General features: G+C 45.0%; 1 protein-coding gene across 5 annotated transcripts in view; it reads right to left on the bottom strand.

Annotated features, from left to right (window-relative positions):
- fam13c (family with sequence similarity 13 member C) overlaps window positions 1–27,994 on the bottom strand; it is a 142,977-nt gene that overhangs the window by 104,874 nt on the left and 10,109 nt on the right. Inside the window, exon 1 of one of the 5 annotated variants that reach the window (XM_080205445.1) lies at window positions 16,240–16,580. The exons of 3 other annotated variants lie outside the window; for them this stretch is intronic. The gene's annotated coding sequence lies outside the window, so the exon portion shown is untranslated. Of the gene's footprint in view, window positions 1–15,510; window positions 15,577–16,239; window positions 16,581–27,994 lie in introns of those variants that run through there. One more of the 5 variants, XM_080205446.1, reaches the window with a different exon arrangement.

Here is a 27,994-nt window from a genome sequence, read left to right as displayed (position 1 = left end):
GTGCGCTGTCAGCGGGACCAGAAGATCCCACTGCAGCTGGAAAATTCCAGCCAATATGTTGCAACGTTCAGCCCTCTAATTTACAGCATAGAAATGAAAAGTCTGCATTTCATATTAAAGTCTATCAATCAGACGTTGTCACACTGAGTGCATTAAATTCTCAATCATTTACATACAATTTACGAGTACTATAAGGCAGAGGGTATCTCATAATCCATTTGTGGAATTTCTTTTTGTCCTTAATTCTATCGCACATTCGATTTTGTGAAGTTGTGGCGAGGGATGGTGGCGATGGGAGATGGGGTTCACGAGCATTAGCTACACCCTGATGTCCATATCCCCATTTCAGCCAAGTCCCTGAGCAGAGATTTCCCATTTGGGTTTCCTCCTCCACCGCTCCATTCTGGCCAGACAAGCTTTTCTCTGCATCAACTGATAGCAAGAAGCAGTGTTTGATTTGATGGGGCTGGGCCAGTGCACAATGGGGCTCCGTCGCAGGAGATGAGACTTATTGAGAAATTAAGCTGTTTCTGTAGTTAGGGCACAGATTAAAAACCCCAAGTTTTATCAGGACTTCAGACAATTTGCTAATTTGGTATTAGCGTAAGGATAGGATGTTCCACTCCCAGGTATGATTCTACTGATACCCGGGAAAGTTTTTATCAAAACAAAACAAAACTTTATTTAACAACACAGCTTAACGATAACAAATAAATTGGTTTAACATTTAACAATTGAACAACACTTAAACATAACCAGATACAATTCTTAACTTCTAACCTATTCTTATGAGTTCCAATTCAAGAATATTCCTCTTGCAGCTCTCTTCAAAATCAGTTAAGCTAAACACAAATTTACTTACTTGGACTTAGGTTGCCAATCCTGTAGCTCTCAGACACCTTTGACAGAGAGAGAGACAAAGAGAAATGTCTTGCTTCTTTCAGAACCAAGCAGTAACTGCTTGTTTTAAAATGAAACAGAAATCATGTTTATTTTTTCCAGCACACTTAGCTGCTCCCATTAAACACATGCCTTGATCCCTGTCAATCAACCCAATCAAAACTTTACTCTGAAACTCCAGGGGGGACCCAAGTCAACACAAGCGCTTCAGTTCACCTTAAAACAAATATGTCAGGTACTTAACCTGCTCTCCCAGCTATCAATGCAAAAGATTCTGGAGACAATTCGGCACCCTTCAAGACAGAGCTGAATTTTAATCATACCCTTTACAAGAAACATGATATAAATGTATTTCTTAAAGGCACAGCATCATGACACTGTTGCACAAAGGGTACAACTCTCTTAAGTGAGCAGGTACACAGGGGAATTAAAACTTTGTTTCAGTGTGTTGTTGATCCCCATTGTGAACAAATAAACTCCTGACATTTCAACAAACAATAGAAGGGAAAGTTTTTTTTAAGTGTCATTTTTCTTTATCTGCCACATTTTTGCACTTGATTGCATTTTTTGGCATTGCATTTTGAACAGTGGATGAGGTAATATTCAATTACAAAGCTAACATTTGATCTAACACTTTAGTATTAAACCACATCTGGTACACAATACTCAAGGATGAAAACCACATTTGCATCCTTCTGCTCTTCAACTAAACACTGCATCCTCTAATCTGACTGACCCAGTCTGGCTGCTGGATAGATTGATACTTACCCCTGCCCCTAGGCTACTCCAACTACTGCAGCGACATTAAGGCCCCAAGGTTACACCTCGGAATACTAATTTACAAGTACCTCATCTGTTTCTCTCAAATTCCTCTCCGCAATTTTCACATACTCCCTATCGCCATTTCATATCCCCATTGAGACATTCAGATTCTGACATGCCAATACGCTAAACCGAGGGCCTTAAATCTGATTCATATTGAAACCTTAACCAGAGAAGAGAAAATCAAATACCAAACAAGGAAATGTAACCAAGTTGCTCAATATAGAGTCAGGCATTTAGTCATGTGTAGAGCTAGTATGTTGTTAATAGTAAATAATGTGATCCTATAATTACTAATCCTTCCTGCATCATGAGACATCTGAGTGCAGTAGCACTGATCACCCATCACTGCTTTCCCTGTGAAGGTGAGAGGAGACATTCTTCCAGCCCTTTGATACAATGGGCACATTGGGGAGACGGTGCAGACGGTATGACAACGGATAAATGAACATCGCTCGACAATCACCAGGCAAGACTGTTCTCTTCCTGTTGGCGAACATTTCAGTGGTCACGGGCATTCGGCCTCTGATCTTTGGGTAAGCGTTCTCCAAGGCGGCCTTCACAACACACGACAGCGCAGAGTCGCTGAGCAGAGACTGATAGCCAAGTTCCGCACGCGAGGACGGCCTCAACCGGGACCTTGGGTTCACGTTGCACTATCTGTAACCCCCATGACTTGCCTGGGTTTGCAAAACCTCACTTACTGTACTGTCTGGAGACAATACACATCTCTTTAAACTATGCCTAATGTTCTTTCCACTCACATTGTTGGCAAGTTTAAGACTTGAATAGCAAGTTAGTTGTAAAGACTCGCATTCTAATCAGTAATCTGTAAACTGTCTGTGCTGTTTTACGCTCTGAGGCCAGAACACTCTATTCACCTGACGAACGGGCAAACCCCTAAAGCTTGTGAGTTTACTAGCAAATAAATTGGTTGGACTTTAACCTGGTGTTGTCAGGCTTCTTACCATATTGCACCACACCAGAGGTCAGCGAGGAATTAACCATGCTGGTGTGTGACTCAAACGGCACTGGGGAACTTGTGGCCCAGGGGCCACACGCAAACCATCTGGGTTCTGAGTGCAGCCCTTGAGGCACTTTGTTGACTGCTGCCTACGCACAGGATTGCCGCACTTTGCTAATTCCAGCCACATACTTGTTTCGCAGGGTGACTGATAAGCAAGGGCAAGTGAAGTGAGGTACGTGCTGATTGCTCACAACACAAACATACCCTGGACGGCACGGTAGCACAGTGGTTAGCACGGCTGCTTCACAGCTCCAGGGACCTAGGTTCGATTCCCGGCTCGGGTCACTGTCTGTGCGGAGTTTGCACATTCTCCTCGTGTCTGCGTGGGTTTCCTCCAGGTGTTCTGGTTTCCTCTCACCGTCCAAAGATGTGCAGGTTAGGTTGATTGGCCATGCTAAAAATTGCCCCTTCGAGTCATGAGATGCATAGTTTAGAGGGATTAGTGAGTAAAATATGTCGGGATATGGGGGATCGGCCTGGGTGGGATTGTGGTTGGTGCAGACATGATGGGCCGAATGGCCTCCTTCTGCACTGTAGAGTTTCTATGATTCTAACATTGACTGTGAGAGCCCTGCTCTCTCTCTCTGTCCAAAACATAAGTATTTCTTTTGTTTTTAACCATTTGAAGTTGATGATAGTTTTATTAAATATAAATGACAAAGCATAACTTAACTCATTATGAAATATTTACGTGTTTTAAATGTATTGAATCTTATTCAAGGGTTATGATTAGTGAACAGCTAATTTCCATCTTGTGGCCCACTGAGACAAAGGAGGGCCACTCATGTGTCCCACTCACTAGCCCAGGTAGCCCATTCCTGGATAGAGTTATATACTGACCAAATTATAAAGACAACAGGTTACTTTTCCTGAAGTAAGACTGAACTAGTTGGGTTTTTACAACAATCCAACAGCTTTCATCATCATTTTTACTGGGACTAGCTTTTGGAAACTGAATCCAAACTCTCCAACTTACCGGGGGAGTTTTGAATTCACATTCTGAATGATTAGTTTGGGTTTCAAAATGAACAGGTCAGTGGCGTCACAGTTACCATGTTTGGTAAGGTGTGTAGGTGTATTGTCAATCTGCAGTGGAAAACATCATTCACTGATCACCTTTCAAGAACTCTGCACTCCTGCAATGCTGCCCCCTGGTGTACGACTAATTTCTTTCACACCACCGCTGGCAGCTATCTTATGCTCTGGGATCTTCTTCCTCAATCTTTCCCTCTTCCTTTCAGACACTCCTTAAAACCTATCTTTTTGGGCTAAGGTTTTGATCACCTGACCTAACGTCTCTTGATGTTGTTCAAGCTCAAACCTTACAGAAGGATGTTTTGCTGTGTTATATAAATGCAAGTTGTCCCTGTTATTGTCGGAAAAGGGGAAGCCAGTTTGTACACTAAGGGTGGCACAGTGACACAGTGGTTAGCACTGCTGCCTCACAGCACCAGGGACTCTGTTTTGATTCGGTGTTGGGTGACTGTCCGTATGGAGTTTGCATGTTCTTCCCATGTCTGCGTGGGTTTCCTCCAGGTGCTCTGGTTTCCCCCCACAGTCCAAAGAAATACAGGTTAGGTGGATTGGCCATGCTAAATTGCCCCTTCGTGTCAGGAGGATTAGGAGGGTATATATGTGCAGTTATGAGGCTAGGGGCTGGGTGGGATTGTTGTCAGTGCAAACTCGATGGGCTGAAAGGCCTTTTCTTGTACAGTAGAAATCCTATTCTATTCTGTGATGCACAGCAAATTTCCAACAACAATGTCACGATGACGAAATTATCTACTTTAGGCATGGAACACTGTGGATAACGGTCTTGGTCTTCTTCAAATCATGCAATGGGATCTCTTAGACCCATCTGACGGGGCAGACATGGTCTCACATCTCATTGGGAAGATGCTACCTCAGACAGTGCAGCACACCTTCAATATGGCATTGGAATATCAGCCTCAGGGCCCAGGAATGACACCCAATAACCTCCTGTTTTAGAGTCAAGGGCACTGAGCCCAGGTGACATCCTACTCTCCTCTATATGATCAGACTAAAGGAATCCAAATTCTGGACTTGGATTCCAGCCTGTTGCGAATGTTGTATTTTTCTGAACTGTAAGATCTGGATTGAGAAACCCAAACATGCCAGTCCGTGCCATCCAGAATTCCAACTGAAGTAAACCTGCCCATTCAGAAACATTCAAACGGGTTCAACTCCTGAATTCACTTAATTCAAGACAACTTGAGGCAGAATGTTACTCTCTCTCCCCTCTGCTAGTTGGAGGTGTGGGGCCATGTCTGTCCCTTCAGATGGTTTGGGGGAGGGGAGGGATGTGTGAAATTGAATGGAGGAGATTCGCTTCAGGATCCTGCCCCCCCAGAATGGGTAGTGATCTTACAGTGGGGTGGGCAGGACCTTGGAGGGGAAGTCTGCATTTGCCCCAATTAAGGCCCTTAAGTGGCCACCTATTTTCACCCATTCTCAATTTATGGGCTGGTCAGCAGATGACAGCTTGGTTCGGGACAGGGCGAGGGGGTGGGAGGGCATAATCAGGCAGAGTTGAATCTCTGATGGGAAGGCAGAGGGTACACATCCATCAGAAGCCCCCTCAAAGCCCCATCGGGCCTCCCTCGCCACGCTCCCCCAACCCCGGCCTATCCCTGAGACCCTGATCACTGCCTTGAGACTGCCTCAGGACATTCCATACCCTCACCACCCTTGTGACCCATGCTACTCCCCTGTCCTCCAGTTCTTAGTTGCAGGCAGCGCCCTGCTGTACCTCTTCCGGCCTCCGAAGCGCTGTTCCCGGAGGGACTGGAGAGCTGCTGGTCAACCTGATCGGCCGGCAGCTCCATGAGGCGAGACCTCCTCTTGCGTGAGGACGGAAGTCCTGCCTTATGCCAATCAACACTCGTTAGAGGCTCAGGATTGCTGGGGTCCACGGGGAATGTGTCCCCTGGCAGCAGAGAAGAGGGAAAATTACAGGTCATAAAACAATGCAACTAAAACCACAGCTGGCCTCTCCCATTCTCCTCACATCACCTAACACTTCAATAAAGACCAAGTCAACAAATCAAGGCCACCACTGATCAATATTCTCAACTAGAAACCCTTTTCCACTAATGTATCATTTAATTCTCTTTCGGGTCACTACAGGCCACTGTCTGTCAATAATTGCTTCTTCCCACGATCGTACATGTATTAAATGGAAGAACAGAAAGATCTGGGGGTGCATATTCATTCCTTCTCAAAAGCAGTAAGCCAAATGTAATTCTGGGTCCTGTGCACGCAGGATAGAAAAGCAAGAAAGGGCTGTTCAATCTGAAATGACGTTAACTCTGGTCAGTACAATTATTGTGTGCAGTGATGCAGACCCATATACAGGAAGGTTATTCACACCATTTCCCCCCCCGCATCTCTTCCCCAAACAGCACTGTGGGTGTACCTACACCTCAGGGACTGCAGCGTTCAAGAAGGCAGCTCACCACCACCTTCTGAATGGCAACTAAGGATAGGCAGCAAATGCTGGCCTCGCCAGCAACACCCACATCCCATAAAGGAATAAAAACCAATCAGAGCCATAGATTGGGTGCGATACAAAGTCATTAGATTGATACCAGGGATTCAAAGCTTTTGTGAAGAATTTTTTCTTGATAAAGGCAAAGGGAAGTCCTGCAGAGAACGTCAAAATTGGGGTGGCACGGTGGCGCAGCGGTTAGCACTGCTGCCTCACGGCGCCAGGGACCCGGGTTCAATTCCCGCCTTGGGTCACTGTCTGTGTGGAGTCTGCACATTCTCCCTGTGTCTTACTTACATGGCAAAAAACTGCAGCAGGCGACGGTGCAGAGGGACCTCGGGGTCCTTGTGCATGAGTCGCAAAAACCCAGCTTGCAGGTACAGCAGGTGGTCAGGAAGGCGAATGGGATGCTGGCCTTCATAGCGAGGGGGATTGAATATAAAAGTAGGGAGGTCTTGCTGCGGCTGGATAGGGCATTGGTGAGGCCGCAGCTGGAGTACTGTGTGCAGTTTTGGGCGCCGCACCTGCGCAAAGATGTTTTGGCCTTGGAGGGAGTGCAGAGGAGGTTTACTAGGCTGATGCCAGAGTTGAGGGGGTTGAGCTATGAGGAGAGGCTGAATAAACTAGGCTTGTACTCGTTAGAGTTTAGAAGAATGAGGGGAGATCTCATTGAGACGTATAAGATGATGAATGGGATGGATAGGATAGAGGTGGAGAGACTCTTCCCGCTCAAAAAAGACAGTAGGACTAGGGGGCACAGCCTCAAGATAAAGGGGGGGCGTTTTAGAACGGAGTTGAGGAGGAACTTCTTCACTCAAAGGGTGGTGAATCTCTGGAATTCTCTACCCATTGAAGTGGTGGAGGCTGCCTCACTAAATATTTTCAAGAAGCGGGTTGATGGGTTTTTGATAAGAGAGGGGATTAAGGGTTATGGGGAGAGGGCCGGAAAGTGGAACTGAGCCACGACAGATCAGCCATGATCTTATTGAATGGCGGGGCAGGCTCGAAGGGCCAGATGGCCTACTCCTGCTCCTAATTCTTATGTTCTTATGTCTGCGTGGGTTTCCTCCAGGTGCTCTGGTTTCCTGAAAGACGTGCTGGTTAGATGCACTGGCCAAGCTAAATTCTCCCTCAGTGTACCCAAACAGGCTCCAGAGTGAGGCAGCTAGGGGATTTTTGTAGTAACTTCATTGCAGTGTTAATGTAAGCCTACTTGCAACACTAAATTAACTTTAACTTCAGAGAGGGCAAACAGTGAGGGATTATCAGGTTCACAAGTTAGTACGAGGAGCAGGGAGTCCAGATGATCACAAACCTAGTCCACTATAGGCCAATTATTTATAGGTAAATCCACTCCTATTCAATGCTGTGTTTAATTCCCTTCAGGATCAATATTACGGTGCACTCATTCACCTCTCTGTCAATGAAGTATCTCCTCCTGTGATCATTTTGTATTAACTCGAGGCAGAGAGAGATCCAGACGTGTGGGCATGCCCATGTTTAACAGAAGTATTGAAGGCAGTGGAGGGCAAATGAGATTCTATAGATGGGGCCTTAAAATAAAAAGCAAGAAAATGATGTTAAATTTGGAAAGATATCATAGCCAGAACTTAGTTCTACACATCCCTTTGTGAGAATCATAGAATCCTACAGTGCAGAAGGAGGCCATTTGGCTCATCAAGTCTGCACTGACCACAATCCCACTCAGCGCTATCCCCATAACTCCATGCATTTGCCTTAGTTAATCCCCCTGACACTAAGGGGCAATTTAGCACGGCCAATCCATCAAACCTGCACATCTTATCCGGACAAGTGTGGGGTAATGCATTTTGGAAGGTCTAATACAGATAGGAAATATACAGTAAATGGCAGAACCCTTAAGAGTGTTGATAGGCAGAGGGATCTGGGTGTACAGGTACACAGGTCACTGAAAGTGGCAAGGCAGGTGAAGAAAGTAGTCAAGGAGACACATGGCATGCTTGCCTTCATCTGCCAGGGCATTGGGTTTAAGAATTGGCGAGTTATGTTGCAGCTTTATAAAACCTTAGTTAGGCCGCACTTGGAATATAGTGTTCAGTTCTGGTCACCGCACTACCAGAAAGATGTGGAGGTTTTGGAGGGAGTACAGAAAATATTTACCAGGATGTTGTCTGGCATGGAGGGCATTAGCTACGAGGAGCGGTTGGAGAAACTTGGTTTGTTCTCACTGGAACGACGGAGGTTGAGGGGCAACTTGATAAAAATCTACAAGATTATGAGAGGCATGGACAGAGTGGATAGTCAGAAGCTTTTTCCCAGGGTAGAAGAATCAATTACTAGGGGCATAGGTTTAAGATGCGAGGGGCAAGGTTTAAACAAGATATACGAGGCAAATTGTTTTACACAGAGGGTGGTGGGAGCCTGGAACTCGCTGCCGGGAGAGGTAGTGGAAGCAGCTTGTTCGCTGGAACAGGGAAGGTGCTTGGAAATGATGGCAGGTTTCAAGAAGGCAAACACTGAAGGATTATCATTCTATACTCAAGGGGTGACTAAATATAACACTTGGGGCAAATGGGATCTAAGGTTATGGGGAGAAAGCAGGATTAGGCTATTGAGTTGGACAATTAGCCATGATTGTGTTGAATGGTGGAGCAGGCTCGAAGGGCCAAATGGCCTCCTCCTGTTTCTATATTAATTAATAAATCAATTTAAGAGCTCGGTTGTAACTAGATTGAAGGAGAGGGAAGCTTTAGCAGAGACAGTTTTTACAACACGGGATTTTGTTCCTTGTTCTGGGGCGGCACGGTAGCACAGTGGTTAACATTGCTGCTCCAGGGACCTGGGTTCGATTCCCGGCTCGGGTCACTGTCTGTGTGGAGTTTGCACATTCTCCTCATGTCTGTGTGGGTTTCCTCCGGGTGCCCCGGTTTCCTCCCACAGTCCAAAGATGTGCGGGTGAGGCTGATTGGCCGTGCCGACATTTGCCCCTTCGTGTCCTGAGATGCACAGGTTGGAGGGATTAGTGGGTAAATATGTAGGCTGGGTGGGATTGTGGTCGGTGCAGACTCGATGGGCCGAATGGCCTCTTTCTGCACTGCAGGATTTCTATGTTTCTATGAATTGCTCAGCCACAAATCGGCAGAGGTTTCAGGTTACTTAAACAGGGATTGGATGAGCATCTGGAAATATATGCAATAGATGACGGGGAATGGAATTAGCGTCAATAGCTCCAACTGAAGATCCACTGGTGCGGAAAGGTGAGGATCTAAGCAAAGGTTTAAAGATTCTGGCTGACAATTTGGAGAGGGTGAGTCATTTCCTGTGAATTAAATAAAATACTGTGGGCGCTGGAGTCTGGAAGCAGAGTGAACGTCTCGAGTCCTTGTCAGGAGGGAGAATCTGATAGATATTAGCTGTGAGAGATTGCAACAAGGTGTAGCAACTTCAAGAGCAAAAGACCTGATGTAGGAACGGGGGGGGGGAGGGTTTATATTGAGACAATACATGTGTGGGGTTGCGGGGGGGGGGGGGGGGGGGGATATTTTTTAAAGAAAAGGAATTAATATGGGGGAAAAGATTCACGGTCTAAAGTTGTTGAACTCAGTGTTGAAGTCCTGAGTGCTGTAACGAGTCTAGCTGGAAGCTGAGATGCTGGTCCTCCAGGTGACATTGTAGATTCAAGCACTGGGGAGGGGGGAGTGGGGGGGGACGTCAGCAGAAGATGGAAATGTGGAAACGGAAAGTGAAGCAACTCTTTGCAGTAACCAGGAGAAGTGCAGTGGGAATGTATGTGGTAGAAAAGAATTTCTGGCTGAGAGGAAGCATCTACAGGACAACTGTGGGAACGACATCGTTAAATAGTGCAGAAACCTGTCAACATCAAGAGGAGAAGGAGAGTGACTGGACACTGATGAGATACAGATGCTGGGATGGGCGTGCGGAGTAACAAAGGACAAAATCAGGAACCAGCATTTCAGGGAACCATAGAAAATTACAGCTCAGAAACAGGCCTTTTGGCCCTTCTTTTCTGTGCTGAACCATTTTTCTGCCTCGTCCCACTGACCTGCACTTGGACCATATCCCTCCACACCCCTCTCATCCATGTACCCGTCCAAGTTTTTCTTAAATGTTAAAAGTGAGCCCACATTTATCCGGCAGCTCATTCCACACTCCCACCACTCTCTGTGTGAAGAATCCCCCCCCCCAAATATCCCCTTTAAACTTTTCCCCCTTCACCCTTAACCCATGTCCTCTGGTTTTTTTTCTCCCCTAGCCTCAGTGGAAAAAGCCTGCTTGCATTCACTCTTATCTATACCCATCATAATTTTATACACCTCTATCAAATCTCCCCTCATTCTTCTACGCTCCAGGGAATAAAGTCCTAACCGATTCAACCTTTCTCTGTAACTCAGTTTCTCTAGTCCAGGCAACATCCTTGTAAACCTTCTCTGCACCCTTTCAACTTTATTAGTATCTTTCCTGTAATTAGGTGACCAGAACTGCACACAATACTCTAAATTCGGCCTCACCAATGTCTTATACAACATCACCATAACACTCCAACTCTTATACTCAATATTTTGATTTATAAAGGCCAATGTTCCAAAAGCACTCTTCACGACCCTTTCTAGCTGTGACGCCACTTTTAGGGAATTATGTATCTGTATTCCCAAGTCCCTCTGTTCTACTGCACTCTTCAGAGTCCTACCATTTACCCTGTATGTTCCACTTTGGTTTGTCCTTCCAAAGTGCAATACCTCACACTTGTCTGCATTAAACTCCATCTGCCATTTCTCAGCCCATTTTTCTAGCTGGTCCAAATCCCTCTGCAAGCTTTGAAAACCTCCCTCACTGTCCACTACACCTCTAATCTTTGTATCATCAGCAAATTTGCTGATCCAATTTACCACATTATCATCCAGATCATTGATATAGACGACAAACAACAATGGGCCCAGCACCGATCTCTGTGGCACACCGCTAGTCACAGGCCTCCACTACCACACTGTGGTTTCTTCCATTAAGCTAATGTCTAGTCCAATTTACTACCTCTCCATGTATACCTAGAGATTGAACTTTCCTAACTAACCTCCCATGCAGGACCTTGTCAAAGGCCTTACTGAAGTCCATGTAGACAATATCCACCGCCTTCCCTTCATCCACTTTCCTGGTAACCTCCTCGAAAGACACTAATAGATTTAGTAAACATGACCTATCACAAAGCCATGTTGGCTCTCCCTAATAAGTCCCGGTCCATCCAAATATTTGTAGATCCTATCTCTTAGTACTCCTTCTAATAATTTACCTACTACTGACGTCAAACTTACTGGCCGATAATTTCCCGGATTACTTTTTGAGCCTTTTTTAAACAACGGACCAGCACGAGCTATCCTCCAATCATCCGGCACCTCACCCGTGGATACCAATATTTTAAATACATCTGCCAGGCCCCTGCAATTTCAACACTCATCTCCTTCAAGGTCCGAGGGAATACCCTGTCCGGTCCTGAGGATTTATCTACTCTGATTTGCCTCAGGACAACAAGCATCTCTACTCCCTACTTGTTTGCCATATTTCCATAGACTCCATGCCAGTTTCCTTAGTAAATACGGATGCAAAAAACCCATTTAATATCTCCCCCTTTTTTTTTGGTTTCATACACAGCTGACCATTCTGATCTTCAAGAGGACAAATTTTATCCCTTACTATCCTTTTGCTCTTAATATACCTGTAGAGGTTCTTAGGATTATCCTTCACCTCGACTGCCAAAGCAACCTCACGTCTTTTAGCCCTCCTGATTTCTTTCTTAAGTAGCTTCTTGCACTTTTTATACTCCTCAAGCATCTTATTTGCTTCCTGTTGCCTATACATGTCATACATCTCTCTCTTCTTCTTTATCAGAGTTCCAATATCCCTCGAGAACCAAGGTTCCTTATTCTTATTTACTTTGCCTTTAATCCTGACAGGAACATACGAACTCTGCACTCTCAAAATTTCTCCTGTGAAGGCCTCCCACTTACCAATCACATCCTTGCCAGAGAACAGCCTGTCCCAATCCACGTTTTTTAGATCCTTTCCCATTTCTTCAAATTTGACCTTTTTCCAGTTTAGAATCTCAACCCGAGGACCAGATCTATCTTTATCCATGATCAGGTTGAAACTAATGGCGTTATGATCACTGGAACCAAAGTGTTCCCCTACACACACTTCCGTCACTTGTCCTAACTCATTTCCTAATATTGCATCCTCTCTAGTTGGCACCTCCATATATTGATTTAGAAAATTTTCCTGAACACATTTCACAAACTTAACCCAGTGACCAGTGAAGACATTGGGAGCATCAGGGGCAGCAGCCAAGAAGAGACTGACATGGTTGGATCACCTGTGGTGCAGAGAGAAAGGAAATGGGGAGAGATAGGTGATGGAGATGGAGTTGCCAGGAGTTTAAAGTTTATTTATTGGTGTCAGAAGTAGGCTTACATTAACGCAGTTACTTTGAAAATCCCCAATCCCCACACTGCGGCGCCTGATTGGGTACACTGAGGGAGAATTTACCACGGCCCAACGCACCTAACCAGTACGTCTTTCGGACTGTGGGAGGAAACCAGAGCACCCGGAGGAAGCCCACGCAGACACGAGGAGACTCCATGCAGACCGTGACCCAAGCCAGGAATTGAACCCAGGGTCGGTGAGATAGCAGTGCTAACCACCATACCAGTGAGGAGAAGAGAAAGGCCAAATGGAAATTGGAGCGTGAGGGATTTAAACCCAGCGGGATTGGAGGGTGACTGACAGAAGCAGATGGAGAACATGATCTGCCAGCATTGTGGGGGCCCCGAGCAAAATGGGAGAAGCTGAAGAGAAAAAAATCCAATTTGAGATGTGCAGGTGAGTGGGGGGGTGGGGTGGGGGGTGTCCTGGATCCTCTCTATTAAACCTCCACAGCTAGTCACAAGAAAGATTGAAGTTTCAGACTAGATTTAGCCAAGACAGAGCCAATCAAACCAACCTTTTATAAGTCAAAGATCGAGCAAATTTATTAGCCCCTAAAACACAAGCAGAATAAAAATGTGATGTTGAGTATTTGGCCCTTATTACACACACACACACACTATACCACTCAGCACATATGCGCCACTCCACACACATACACCCACAACTTCAGGTACACACATGCACATTCCACATAAATATACACATGGCGATATGGGAAGTTAGGGTGAAAATAAAGAGAATAAGGGGGTATACAGTTAAGTAGCATTTGATTGTCCTTAAAGTGTAGATTTTAAATGCTGTGGCCAATATGAATTTGCTGGTTCCTTGGATACGGATAGATGTAGAAGGTGTTGCAAATATTATGAGATCTCGATTCACTGAAAGGTTTCTAGTAAAATCAACAGTCAAATCAGGTGACACACATTTCAAAAGCGAAAGAGGGAGAGAGCAGCCTTGTTTGCTTTGCTGAAGACTTTTTGACACTGCCTGTGTCATTTGTAATCTCCCTCTGGTGGCCGGGCAGCTTGGAATACTCCACCCACTGTGTATTTCACTAAGTTTAGGAAGCGTCTGTCTGTGGCAGCCATTGTTTCAATACCGAGTTTTTGCATTTTTAATGTCTCCCCCGAGACAGTTACGGGTTTCAGTGGGTATCTGGATTGTAGGAAATGTCTTGCTCTTCCTACTCTGCTTCAGGGTGATGAAGAATCATAGAATCCCTACAGCACAGAAAGAGGCCATTCGGCCCATCGAGCCTGCACCAACCACAATCCCATCTAGGCCCCATACCCCTACACATTAATCCCTCTGACCTCTGCATCTCGGAACACTAAGGGGCAATTTTAGCATGGCCAATCAACCTAACCTGCACATTTTTGGACTGTGGGAGGAAACCAGAGCACCTGGAGTAAACCCACGCAGACACAGGAAGAATGTGCAAACTCCACACAGACAGTGACCCGATCTAGGAATCGAACCCAGGTCCCTGGAGCTGTGAAGCAGCAGTGCTAACCACTGTACTACCGTGCTGCCCGTGCCACCACGATTAGTTTGTTTCTCACCAGAACCAACCAGTTGAAGCAGTTTGCTCCGTCTCAATTTAAATTTCGAACCTTCTAGTCAGTTGAAATTTGAAAAATCATATTTTCAAAAATAAAGGGCCATAGCCTCATGACAAACTGAAGGACTGACAGAGATACAATGGGCTGAAGGTCCCACTTACGTGCCATTAAGTAGCCCATTGTCAGTACCACATTGCCAGATATTTTATGACTTGCTCATTGGGCTCAACATACAGTATCTTGTTTTATCTGATGTGATTGGCTTGCCAATTATTTGGATTAGTTTGGAAATGCTTCAAAATGAAGTATTCAATGTGTCTACAATTACAACTCGCACTTTGACCACTCTAAATCTGAGACAATGCTTCATTATATGTTTATTTTTTACCTGGTCAATTAAAGATTATTAATGCTTAGATATCTGAATTTAAGAGAAATCTAATCATTATTTTTCAATGATAAAATGCTCTTTAAAGCTCTTATCACTATTGATGGCCTCCATAAGTTCCATGCAGGAGATTCCAACAAATCACACTCAATGAACAAAGGTCACAATGAGAGTTTCGTTACCAGCTCCACGTAGCAACTCAGAAATGATTTCATGTAAGTAAGTGACTTAGAGGCATGCAGATGAACATATATACTAATCTCCAGGATTTAAGATGAGGGCTATCCTAATCGCACAAGTGTTTACATTAAATCAATTCTGCTCACTTTTACGAGCTTTATGCCTTGATGTATATGTTTCGTTTCACACACACACACACACACACTCATACTCACATACAAACATACACATACGCAACACAAACACACACACTCACACATCCACTCACAGAAACACATACACACACACACACTCACCCTCGCAGAAACACACAGACATAAGCACACACACTCTCACAAAACACATTCACACACATGCACACTGAGACACACTCGCATTCACTCATTCGCACACACTCGCATTCACTCATTCACACACTCATTCACACAGTCATGCTCACCCACTTCACTCACACTCATATATTCACACTCACACGCAGTCATTCACTCACACGTGCACTGACGCTCGTACACATTCATTCACACACATAGATACACACACACACAGACTGACACACGCACATTTATTCACGCATACAAACACACGCACTCACTCACAAACTATCATTTAGAACATCTCAAAAGCAGGTACAATGTAAGGGATTACTTACTCAACTGGTGTTGTGTTATTGGAGGCAGTATCCAAAACACAAGAGCCAGAGAAGCTGCAGAGGGTCAATGAGAGCAATAATCTGAGGAGCGCGCACATCCATTATGGTCTATTAGCTCAGAGTAATTGTAGAGTGTTAGTCATGCACTCCCAAATGCTGGCAGAGTGGACATTCTTCAGGACTGCTCCAGTCCTGAGAAAGTCTGAAGCTCTCCGTGTAGAAGCTATAATGCAGAAGGATGTTTGACTTGGGGGGGGGGGGTGGGAACGTGGGGAATAAAGAAGGCAGCAATGCAAGCTTCAGTGAGAGGAAAAGCATTTGCGCTGAGTCATATTCTGCAAGTTTAAAGCAGGCTGAATTGTTGCTAATCTGTAAGGGACTAGAAATAGCTATTAGCTCTGTCTGAAATGCCGTATCATGTCCAGAACCTGTTACACTGCTTCATGCTACCACTGCGCTCCTTCAAGGAGTCATGCGATTGTTTATTATAAATTCAATCAGAGGAAAAATGTGAAAGTCCATTTACACAGCTGCTCACGACTCAAAAACAATATTAGATGCAATGAAATTCCCCTTCCCTCCCTGCCCCGCACATTCACATGTCAACAGCAAAACCAAACAAAGCTTCCAGCACAGTGAAATATTTTACAAGCCACTTCGCAATATTAATCAGCAGAACTTTACTGAAAATGAGCACGAATTTTGAAAAGACCTGTCAGAGTTACATACCTTGAATGAGCCTTTCTTTTCCACTTTTTTTTTTAATCCTCCACACACTCCTCTCAACGTAGTGCTTAGCCAAGCAACTGTACTCACCACACTGCAATAACCTTTCAGAAGATCAAACCTCTCCTGCTGGCTTCAGACACCCCTCTGAAACAACAAAATCCGGGTTGGCTTGCTTCCTGTTTTCTCTCTGTGCCAGTTCCTAATTTTCCATGAGGGCCTTGGAATAATTTTTCATGTGACCAGCTGGTCACATGCAGGGGCACTGGGAGATACTAAATTCCCTACCAACACCCAAAAGCATTTTTCAACACATCCCCACCAAACAGGACAGAGCCCACTTCACGTGAGCCACGCCAACTCTGAGCATTCAGTGACTCGAACGCAGCCCTGTGCTTTATCAGGGTGAATATTTGCCAGATAAACCCTCTGGGCACAACTCTGCATTTCTAATGGGTGCTTACCGTATCTCTCAGTGTCTCTTGAATCGCAGGGTTGTGGTGCAGAGGAGATATGCCCCATGGCAATGCCAACCAGCTTGTGTAAAAAACTGGAGTCTGAGTGCAGTGCGCCGTGTAAAAACAGCCTGAGGACTTTGTGCTCCAGTTTATATGCCCACTGCTTCATGTCACTTGCAGGCACAGATATCATTTTGGATGCCCATTAAAATATTGATCAGACAGCAAACAAAACAATTCTGCTCAAAAAGGGCCAAGATTCCATTGGTTTAATTACCAGAAGCGAGGGGATATCTTCTGTTTACCCACTGAGCTCAACAACAAGTCAATATAAAAGCAGGTAGATCATTTCTGCCATTTCAAGCTGAATCTGTACATGAATTTCTCTGCCACTTCATCTCCACGTTCCTACATGATAGAACTTTCCCAGCACTGGCCCAACTAGAGAGAAACAGAGTGGAGAGCCAGAGGACACGGGCATCAAGCGATTGGCAAAAAGAATCCCAAAGGCCACATAAGGGGTTATATGGGCGACAGAGTGGTTAGCACTGCTGCCTCACAGCGCCAGGAACCCGGGTTCATTTCCAGCCTCAGATCACATCTGTGTGGCTTTTGCACCTTCTCCCTATGTCTGCGTGGGTTTCCTCCAAAGATGTGCAGGTTAGGTTGATTGGCCATGCTAAATTAACCCTAGTATCAGGGTGATTGGTGGTGTAAATATGTGGAGTTACGGGGATAGCCTTGGGCGATTTAGTTGTCCATGCAGGCTTGATGGGCTGAATGGCCTTCTTCTGCACCATAGGAGTCTATGGTTCTATTGATAGACCTTGGGCGGGATTTGCCAATCCCCATCCAGGAATCAGAAATTTACGCCGAAAGTTAACAGGCTTTTGAACGATCTGTTAAATTATCCGTACTGCCCACAATGATTCCCACAGCAGGCAGGATCGGAAAATGTGCCCCCTTTTTAATATTTCCTATTGTTCCAAACAAACCCTCAAGGATAAGAGAGGGGATTAAGGGTTATGGGGAGAGGGCGGGAAAGTGGAACTGAGCCACGACAGATCAGCCACGATCTTGTTGAATGGCGGGGCAGGCTGGAAGGGCCAGACGGCCTACTCCTGCTCCTATTTCTTATGTTCTTATGTTCTTATTGGAGCAATACAGCATTATCATGTTTCCACGAATACAGACAGAAAGAGACAAGCGAGCACCAATATAGTTGGTTTGGATTATTCATGACAAAACTTCACCTCCAAAAGATACAAACAATGAAAGGATGTTTCAAAGATCGGGAAAAAAGATGTGCGGTTAGGTTGATTGGCCATGTTAAATTGCCCTTTAGTGTCAGGGAGATTAGTAGGGTAAATACGTCGGGTTATAGGGATAGGTCTGGGTGGGATTGTTGTTGGTGCAGGCTCAATGGGCTGAATGGCCTCTTTCTGTACTGCAGGGATTCAATGATTCTAAAACAGGATAAAACCATGAGTATAACAACATTTAAAAGACATTTGGACAGGTAGGAAAGGGTTAGAGAGATATCAGTCAAATGCAGGCAAACGGGACTGGTTCAGTTCAGGGAACCTGGTCGGCACAGACAAGTTGGACTAAGGGCCCTGTTTCCATGCTGTATATCTATGTCTCTCTGCCCCTACAACAGTGCACACCTCGCTTACAGGACACTAGAGACAGAGCAGCCTAACTTAAACTGCAGGATTTTCAATGTAGCTACTGTCATTGTGCACTGAGCCAAGGAGAATATAGAGTACTGACGCAGTACTCCCTTCTTACACAGGGCACTGCCTGAGATAACTCTGTCGTGACTTGCAAAAGAGGGGCACCTGAACTGGAAAGATTTGTGAGGGAAAGGGCGAGAGAGTGTGACTAGCTGAATTACTCTTGTAGAGAGATGGCCAAATGGTCTCCAGCTGCACTGTAACCCTCCTTGCTTCTATCCTATGTACGTCTCTTCATCCTGCATTGTATCTTTCAGCACTTCATGCTCTAGTCAACATTGAAATATCATAGCTTTCTCGACAAAATCGGATTGAGTGATGGATATATTTCCAGTCTTAAAAGGAGCGGATGATTGGGAGGAAAAGCTTCTGTTTTTATCACTACATTACATAAGCAATTCATCATAGCCTTGCCAACACTGTCTGTGCTTCCATTAATTTTTTGGATGTAGCACATTACAAGTGTTAGATTGTATTCTGGAGCAGCTGCTTGCAATGAAAATTTAGAACCCCCAAAAAAATCCACTAATGCATTTGCTGTTTTGTGGTGCAGCTTAATGATGCATTTCCAACACGCAAATTTTGCCAACAGTTTGGTCTGTGTAATTCACAGGGATAGGAGAAATTCTCTTTGGAGGTAGCACTGTCACCTCTGAATTACAGAGTTGTCCCACTCTGGGGCTCGAGTGTACAAATCAAGGCTGACTCTAAGTACCAAGCTGGGAGAGCACTGCACTAGAGGCTGCTGTATTTTGGGTGGAATGTTAAGCCAAGGCCCTATTGGCATGCTTGGATAGAGGTTAAAGAACCTCCAGCACTATTTTGAAGGAGAGCAGGTCAGTTATTCATAGTGCCTCGGCTGATAGTAATCCTGTCAACAACATTCACTTGCACAGATGCGCCATAGAAAGTATCCTTTCTCAATGTATCACGGCTTGGTATGGCTCCTGCTCTGCACTTCTGAGACACTCACACCATCCTGAATTAGAAACATATCACCATTCCTTCGCAGTCGCTGGGTCAAAATCCTGGAACTGCCCCCCACCTCCCCCGCCAACGCCCTGGACATGGACTGCAGCGATTTAAGAAGGCAGCCCACCATCACCTTCTCAAAGGCAACGAGAGATGGGCAATAAATTCTGGCCAGCCAGCAATGCCCGTGTCCCACAAATGAATAAAAAAGATTAACTGGAGTTTGGAAATAAAAGTAAATTGAGAATTAAGTATGATGACCTTGGAGATTTTCAATAGCAACTGGAGTTTAATTTAGATAAATCTGAAGTGATGCATTTTGATCGATTGAACCAAGGCAGGACTTAGTTCATGGTGGGGTGTTGGGCAGAGTCATAGAACAAAGTGATCTAGGAGTACAGGTTCACAGTTCCTTGAAAGTGGAGTCACTGGTGGACAGAGCGGTGAAGAAGGCATTCGGCATGCTTGGTTTTATTGGTCAGGATGTGGATATGCTGGCGTTGGACTGGGATAAACGCAGTAAAAAGTCTGACAACGCCAGCTTTAAGGAATGGAGAACTCTCCATCCACCTCAAGAAGAGCTTAACCTGGAAAGCTTGAGTTTACTATCAAATAAATCAGTTGGACTTAAACCTGGTGTTGTCAGACTTTTTACTTTATTGGTCAGAACATTGAAAACAGGAGTTGGGATGTCTTGTTGAAGTTGTGCAAGACATTGGTCAGGCCACACTTGGAATACTGTGTGCAATTCTGGTCACCCTATTATAGAAAGGATATTATTCAACTAGAAAGAGTGCAGAAAAGATTTACTAGGACGCTACCGGGACATGATGGCTTGAGTTAATAGCAGAGGACAGATAGACTCGGAATTTTTTTCCCTGGAGCATTGGAGATTTAGGAATGATCTTACAGAGGTCTATAAAATAATGAGGGAACAGATCAGTTAGATGGTCAACATCTTTTCCCAAAGGGAGGGGAATCTAAAACTAGAGGGCATAGGTTTAAGGTGAGAGGGGAGAGTGGAGAGACACAAAAGGGTCCAGAGGGGTATTTTTTCCACACAGAGGGCAGTGAGTGCCTGGAATAAGCTGCCAGAGGCAGTAGGAGAAGCGGGTACAATTTTGTCTTTTAAAAAGCATTTAGATTGTTACATGGGTACAATGGGTATAGAGGGATATGGGCCAAATGCAGGCAATTGGAATTAGCTTAGTGGTTAAAAAAAAAGGGGGACATGGACAAGTTGGGCTGAAGGGCCTCTTTACATGCTGTAAACCTCTATGACTCTATAACTACATTGTGGTAGTTTGAGAGAGATATTTGAGTTAATGAAGAACAGGAATGTTATAACAGTTTTACCCAATAGGGAATTAAGTCAATGCAGGATGATCAATTAACATATAATACTGCACCAAGTTATTCTTGTAACAAGAGGAGTTATAGTTTAGAGCTTCGAGAAAAAGATTTCCTAAACATTTGGAACAAGAGTGGACCATTCAACTCCAGAGTGTATTCTATCATCCAATTAGATGATGGTTGATCTCTACCTCAACTCCGTCATTTGCATAGTTAATTAATATCTATTTAGTATGTTCTTGTCTCTCTTGATGCATCATTGTTAATTGAGTTTGGTTGTAGATAGAGATGAAGATTAAGAGATGTACTACAGTGATACAATACACTTATAAGGTAGCACTGTGGCCTCGCAATGCCAATGACCCAGGTTCAATTCTGACCTTGGGTGACATGAGTGAACACGTTCTCCCCATGTCTGCATGGGTTTCCTTTGGCTGTTCCCGTTTCCTCCCGCAGTCCAAAAATGGGCGGATTGGATGGATCAGCCATGCTAAATTGGTGCTTAGTGTCCAAAGATGCACAGGTTATGTGGATTGGCCACACTAAATTGCCTCTTAGTGTCCCAAGATGTGTAGGTTAGATGGATTGACTACACTAAACTGCCCCTTAGTGTCCCAAGATGTGAAGGTTAGATGGATTGACTGTACTAAACTGCCCCTTAGTGTCCCAAGATGTGAAGGTTAGATGGATTGACTGTACTAAACTGCCCCTTAGTGTCCCAAGATGTGAAGGTTAGATGGATTGACTGTACTAACTGCCCCATAGTGTCCCAAGATGTGTGGGTTAGGTGGTTTAGCCACGGTAAATGTGCAGGGCTACAGTGATAGGGTGGAGGGAAGAGCCTGAGTGGGATGCTCTTTCGGAGAGTCAGTGCAGTCTCGACAGGCCAAGTGGCCTTCTTCTGTACTATAGGGATTCTATGGATTTAATGATATATGTACTCTCAATCCTTTCCTTGTTGAATTTTCAATTGTGTTAATTTTTTGCTAAGATGTTATACCCAATAGCACACTGATTGTGCCACATTAGATACAGACACAAGTTGACCAGAGAGAAAATATATATAAAAAATATGTATATATAAAGTGCTACGTGGTTGCAAGAATAGCAGAGTCCCAAAATTATCCTGTGTAGGCAAGAATGTTTTTATAATCAAGCTGCATTTCTAAAAAAAAACACAAGCCATCGAGTTCTTGTTATCATTTCTTTCTACACTGCTAATGTTTTGGGAGGAGGAAGAAATAAGGGAAAGTATGGAATAATAAGGGTTTCATTTTGCAGAAACCTGTATTTACTCAACACCATGATGCTTGCAATATGAAGAGAGGGTTTCACATGGTCAGCATTATGTAATCAACATACTCTGTGAGTCACCCATGATTCAATGATTTAGTGTACCGTCAAACTCACAAAATGGAAAAGGCCACGCTTTTCATTGTTAACACTTTCAGTGCCAGGCCTGATTGAAGGCTACACCCTTTCAGAAGTTGACATTAGACTGTGATCAAATATTAATGGGGAAGTGACCACGATTTAAAGTTTGAATCAACCTCCCCAATCTGGCTCTAACGAAGGGTTGCCGCTGTGAGCTCCATTATATTCAGAGTCGTCACACATATCATTGTGAACGAAATTGGTTTTTTTTCACCTCCTTCTTTCATTAAACACACAGAGAAAGGGCTGCCTGTGAAATGAGTAACTGTTACTTCTCATTGAGGAGCGTTTGAGGACTCTGGGTCTGTATTCGATGGAGTTTAGAAGGAAGAAGGGAAGATTTCATTCAAACTAACAGAATAGTGAAAGGCCAGGATGGAGTGGACGTGGGGAAGATGTTTCCATCAGTAGGAGAGACTGGGATCCGAGGGCACAGCCTCAGAGTAAAAGGGACAACTCTTTAGAACTGGAGATGAAGAGGAATTTCTTCAGCCAGAGGGTGGTAAATCTGAGGAATTCTTTGCCACAGAAAGCTGTGGAGGCCAGGTCATTGAGTGCATTTAAGACAGAGATGGATAGGTTCCTGATTGGTAAGGGGAGCAAACACATCAGTCTGCACGTTCTCCCTGTGTCTGCATGGGTTTCCTCGGGTGCTCCGGTTTCCTCCCGCAGTCTGAAAGACACGCTGGTTAGGTGCATTGACCCGAACAGGCGCTGGAGTGTGGCAACTAGGGGAATTTCACAGTAGCTTCATTGCAGTGTTAATGTGAGGCTTACTTGTGACTAGTAAATAAATAAACTTTAATTTGAATGGTGGAGCAGACTCAATGGGTAGAATGGCCTAATTCTGCTCCTGTATCTTGTGGTCTTATTTCAATCAATCCACTCTTTTCTGAACTTCCTGTTGATAGGTATCAAGGTGGAGGAGGGAGGTTTCAGGTAAGAAGGGGGAACATACACAGGTTTCCTCAACCCACCCGTGTTGACTTCATTGATTTGTCAGTGGAACCGATGATACGATCAGCCAACTAAAGTAGAGAATCTTCAGATCCTGGTTAATTGGTCAGAGCAGTGGCTTTCGGACCCTAAGGAGCAGCACGAAGAGGCCTACAATATGAGGCTTGGCATCCTTCTATGGTGAAGAGTTTAATCATCAGCCTATCACAAGATTGACATGATTTGTCGTGAAGGAATCACTTGGCATGTTTCTCAGACTTGAGATGACTTTGGAGCCATGGCTCCCCGAGATCTCCACCACCAGGATTCGCCTTGACGCATGTCTGGACCTATTGTGACTCAACTAACAGATACTTACGGCTCGTCAACAACTTCATTATCACTGAACTGTTCAACCGGCAGGATGGTAGAGTGTAAACCTGATGGACCTTGGTCAATTTTGTCCAGCAATTCTCATATGAACCCACATTGCGACAAATGAATCTGGTCACCTTGGTATTGATGGATTTGATTTGGGATGTTAGCCACCTAATGCAAACCATGGCCCAGCTACCTATGTCCATAGCAACCTCTTAGATACTGAGGTCAGCACTGCTGCCTCATAGCACCAGGATCGCAGGTTCAATTCTGACCTCGAGTCACTGTCTGTGTGGGGTTGGCACATTCTCCCCGTGTCCGCATGGGTTTCCTCCGGGTGCTCCGGTTTCCTCTCACACACCAAAGGTGTGCAGGTTAGGTCGATTCCGTACTAAATTGACCCTAGTGTTGGGGGATTAGCAGAGTAAATGCGTGGGGTTGTGGGAATAGGGGCTGGGTGGGAAATTATGGTCAGTACAGACTCAATGGGCCGAATTGCCTCCTTCTGTACTATAGGGATTCTATACAATTCTATATGTAGAGTCAAAGATGTTTACAGCATGGAAACAGGCCCTTCAGGCCAGCTTGTCCTTGCCATCTATTTTTTTTAAACCCCTAAGCTAATCCCAATTGCCCGCAGTTGGCCCATATCCCTCTTTGCCCACTTTACCCATGCAATTGTCTAAATGCTTTTCAAAATACAAAATTGTACCCACCTCTACTACTGGCTCTGGCAGCTTGTTCCAGACACTCACCACTGTCTGTGTGAAAATATTGCCCTTCTGACACTTTTGTATCTCTCCCCTCTCACCTTAAACTTATGCCCTCTAGTTTTAGACTCAGCTATCTTTGGGAAAAGATATTGACTATCTTACTGATCTGTGCCCTTCATTATGCTATAGACCTCTATAAGATCACCCCTCAGCCTTTTGCACTCCAGAGAAAAAAAATCCCAGTCTATCCAGCCTCTCCTCAAACCATCAAATCCCAGGAGCATCCTAGTAAATGTTTTCTGCACTCTTTCTAATTTAGTAATATGCTTTCTATAATAGGGTGACCAGAACTGTACACGGTATTCCAAGTGTGGCCTTACCAATGTCTTGTACAACTTCAGTATCCCCTGTATATGTTAAAATGCAGCCCATGTCATATCCATTAAATGATTCTGAGTTTGTACGGATTGGTGGTTTCAAGACTGCACACCCTCATAACCTGGAGAAACAACATGCTCCCTTCACATTCTCCGTCTTATACGCACAGCGTTACCCCAATCCAGCAAAGACCCTGGATTGTGGCAAGTTGTACATCTAATAATGCTCAATCTGCCCTGATCCACAACTCGAAGCAACGTGAAACCTTCTACTCAAAGAAATTAATCAAGATTCCTTCCTTTGCATCTGCTGTCACATCAGTCAACAAGCACCCACAACCAGCATTGTTCCTGACCACTGTCTGCACACTCAACACAGGCCAACAATTACACCTGTCAACCAGTGACTCAACAAATATACAAGGAAACCCAGTGGAAGCTTGAAAAAGCTAAACAGAATGTGTTTAGCGAGACTGTTGTTTAGATCATTGTTGGTAACCCTGTTCCAACATCCCGATTAAGAAAGCTTATTCATGTTCCATGGAATCTTCTAGAAAGCTTCAAGTCCATCATCTTTTGGGCCCTTGCCAACACCATGACTTAACAAGGGTGCACAACCCCACTGAAGTTGTTGGAGAAGTCTGGTGACACAGATGTTGCAAGTTTTGGACAAGAGTGCCTTGCCCTTGCCCTGGGTTCTGCTGAATGTTCACTGGCACAGACCTGACCATCTGTGCCAAGCACCGATGAAAAGGGGCAAGAGTCCCACCTCTCAATTGAGTATTTGAACAGGAAGTACATGACAAATGGGGCCACTATTCACTGTACCAGCTGTCTGCAACCAACATTCACGTCCTCAGATCCTCGCTGCGCTGCTCAGTATGAAACCTGGCACAGCCTATAACAACAACACATAACCCAGACCCTTGGAGCACCTTCACCCACCGGCTTGGCACTGCTTATCACTTCACACGACCCGTGTAAAAGCTGAAGGCTGGACTCCAGAAGTATGACACTGAGGAGAAACCATTGGCCTACCTAAACCAGACAAGGATAGTGAGTAACTACCGACTAAACTCCCTCCTGAGGGTTTGCCGGAGGCCGGAGTGACCAGTTCTCCAACAGCCCATTTTCCTGTCAGCTTCGATCTTGTATCACTTTTGTGGGGACCACAAATTGGATTCAAGTTGAATTTAAATTGCTTTTGGAAGCAAACCAGGAGATGGATGAAGGGTTTGCCCTGTCGAGTTCTGCGCACTGGCTTTGTGATTCTGAGAAAAGAATAACTTTTTTTTGATTTCCACCGACCGATACGGCGCTAAGCCCAGACTCGGTTGGACAAGTATACAACTGAATCGCTTCCTGTGAAAATAACCTTCATAAAAACCTCACAACTGCTGTTGTCTGCTTCAGTCTAAAAACTGGAACTGACACAACATAATCTAACTCCGAGAGTCCACCCATATCGGGATATTTGCTTGGTTGATTTATTGATATGTGGTGCTTGTTGAGATACCAAATCAACAGCTTCCCTTAGGAGAAATTCACACACATTTATCATCTGTACAAAAATCTGTGGTCCAGGCCAGAGTGAGGAAATTCATCTCAGTGGATGTGTTACTCATGACAGTGACACAGAACATTACAGCGCAGTACGGGCCCTTCGACCCTCGATGTTGCGCAGACCGGTGGAACCAATCTAATGACCCTCTAATCTAAACTATTCCAATATTATCCGTATGCCTGTCCACCGACCATTTGAACGCCCTTAACGTTGGCGAGTCCACAACTGCTGCAGGCAGGGCATTCCACGCCCTTACTACCCTCTGAGTAAAGAACCTACCTCTGACATCCGTCCTATATTTACCACCCCTCCATTTAAAGCTACGTCCCCTCGTGTTAGCCACTCTGGGAATGACTCATAAATGATGAAACTTCTGGAAGTTTCACACAGTACCACAGTTCTGGGGGAGTCCAGGACGAGGAGACGAGGGGTAAACCTTTTGGGACTGAGGTGAGGGGAAAACGAAAGATAAGCCATGATCAAAATGAGTAGTGGAGCAGGCTCAAAGGACTGACTGGCCTCCTTCTGCTTCTAGTTTCTATGTTTTTAATCCTCTGTCTTTCACATGCACAATGCAAGAGCGCGTCTCATGAAGTCAGCATCATCTGGCACAGTCCGTTTACTCAATAGAATGGGCACCCTCTTAACTTGGGAGTCACCTTCAAGCACTCACTGAACTACAACAAAATACTGTAAACTGCTGAGCAAGTCAAAACCCAAAATTACTGAATCGCCAAAGATGCAGGCTCTGTCTGTAAATTAACTTTATCTGCGGCCGTTTTGGCACACTGCTATTTACTTCTGGAACATTTCACTGGGCAGTCTTGCCAAGCTAGATGGCGATACCCATATTGACCTCACATTGTATGGGGATGCTGGTTATGCACTATTGAGTGGATTTTGCTGCCAAATAAACCTGCTGGACTTTAACCTGGTGTTGTGAGACTTCTTACTGTGTTTACCCCAGTCCAACGCCAGCATCTCCACATTACCCACTATTATTCAGGCCGTTACTGCCAACTTGGCATTTTCCTCCATTACTCTTTCTTCTACGTCCTTTTCAGCTGCAAAATCCTGAAGAAAACACATCAGGGAAAGGACAATCCGCATGAGGAAGCAGCGTTGTGTATTTCATTCCTCCCAAACACTCCGGGTGGATTAAGTGGATCTGGACTTCACCGGGCAGTGGGAGGAGGGAGAGACTGGGAGATAGCTCACCGTCCGGGTTAACTGCTGAGCCCATCTCCCGTTTTTCCTCCCAAGGAGGCTAAAGATATGGACTGCAGAGACACAGCCACTCCCTGAGACACACAAACAACTGTACGAGGGTTGGAAGACCAGCCAAAGCGGTTGCACACTGTGTTCAGAAACATCAGGAAGTTCATTTCCAGCTCATGTGGGATCCTCTGCCACACAACACCAGCACTCTGCGGTCTACCGTAGGAGGCGTGGCCGCCCTCAGGGTCACTGCAGCCAAGTGGAGGCACCATTAAAACCCTGGCTTTCAATGCCTGCTCCATCTTGGAAGTCATGCTGCTGGCGCTGGACTGGGGTAAACACAGTATGAAGTCTCACAACACCAGGTTAAAGTCCAACAGCTTTATTCCAAAGCAAAAGCCACTAGCTTCCAGACCACTGGCTGCCCCTTCATCACCTTGGAAGAGGATGCAGCTTAGAGTGGCTGCAAACTAAAACTGCATGTTTGATCAGATTGTGATGTGAATGTAGTGGGTAAGTCCTCTCTCCATCGTAACAACCCTACTTTCCCTGAATAAGCACTTTGACAGTGCGATGGGTGTCACTCTTATCACATTGATTCAGTCCAAGGAAGAGGGTG

This window comes from Carcharhinus amblyrhynchos, chromosome 17 (genome assembly GCF_965287045.1).
Source record: "Carcharhinus amblyrhynchos chromosome 17, sCarAmb.v2.hapA, whole genome shotgun sequence".
In the NCBI taxonomy this organism is placed as follows: Eukaryota; Metazoa; Chordata; class Chondrichthyes; order Carcharhiniformes; family Carcharhinidae; genus Carcharhinus; species Carcharhinus amblyrhynchos.
The sequence above is the reverse complement of the archived record's forward strand: the minus strand, read 5'-3'. Positions and strand labels throughout refer to the sequence as shown.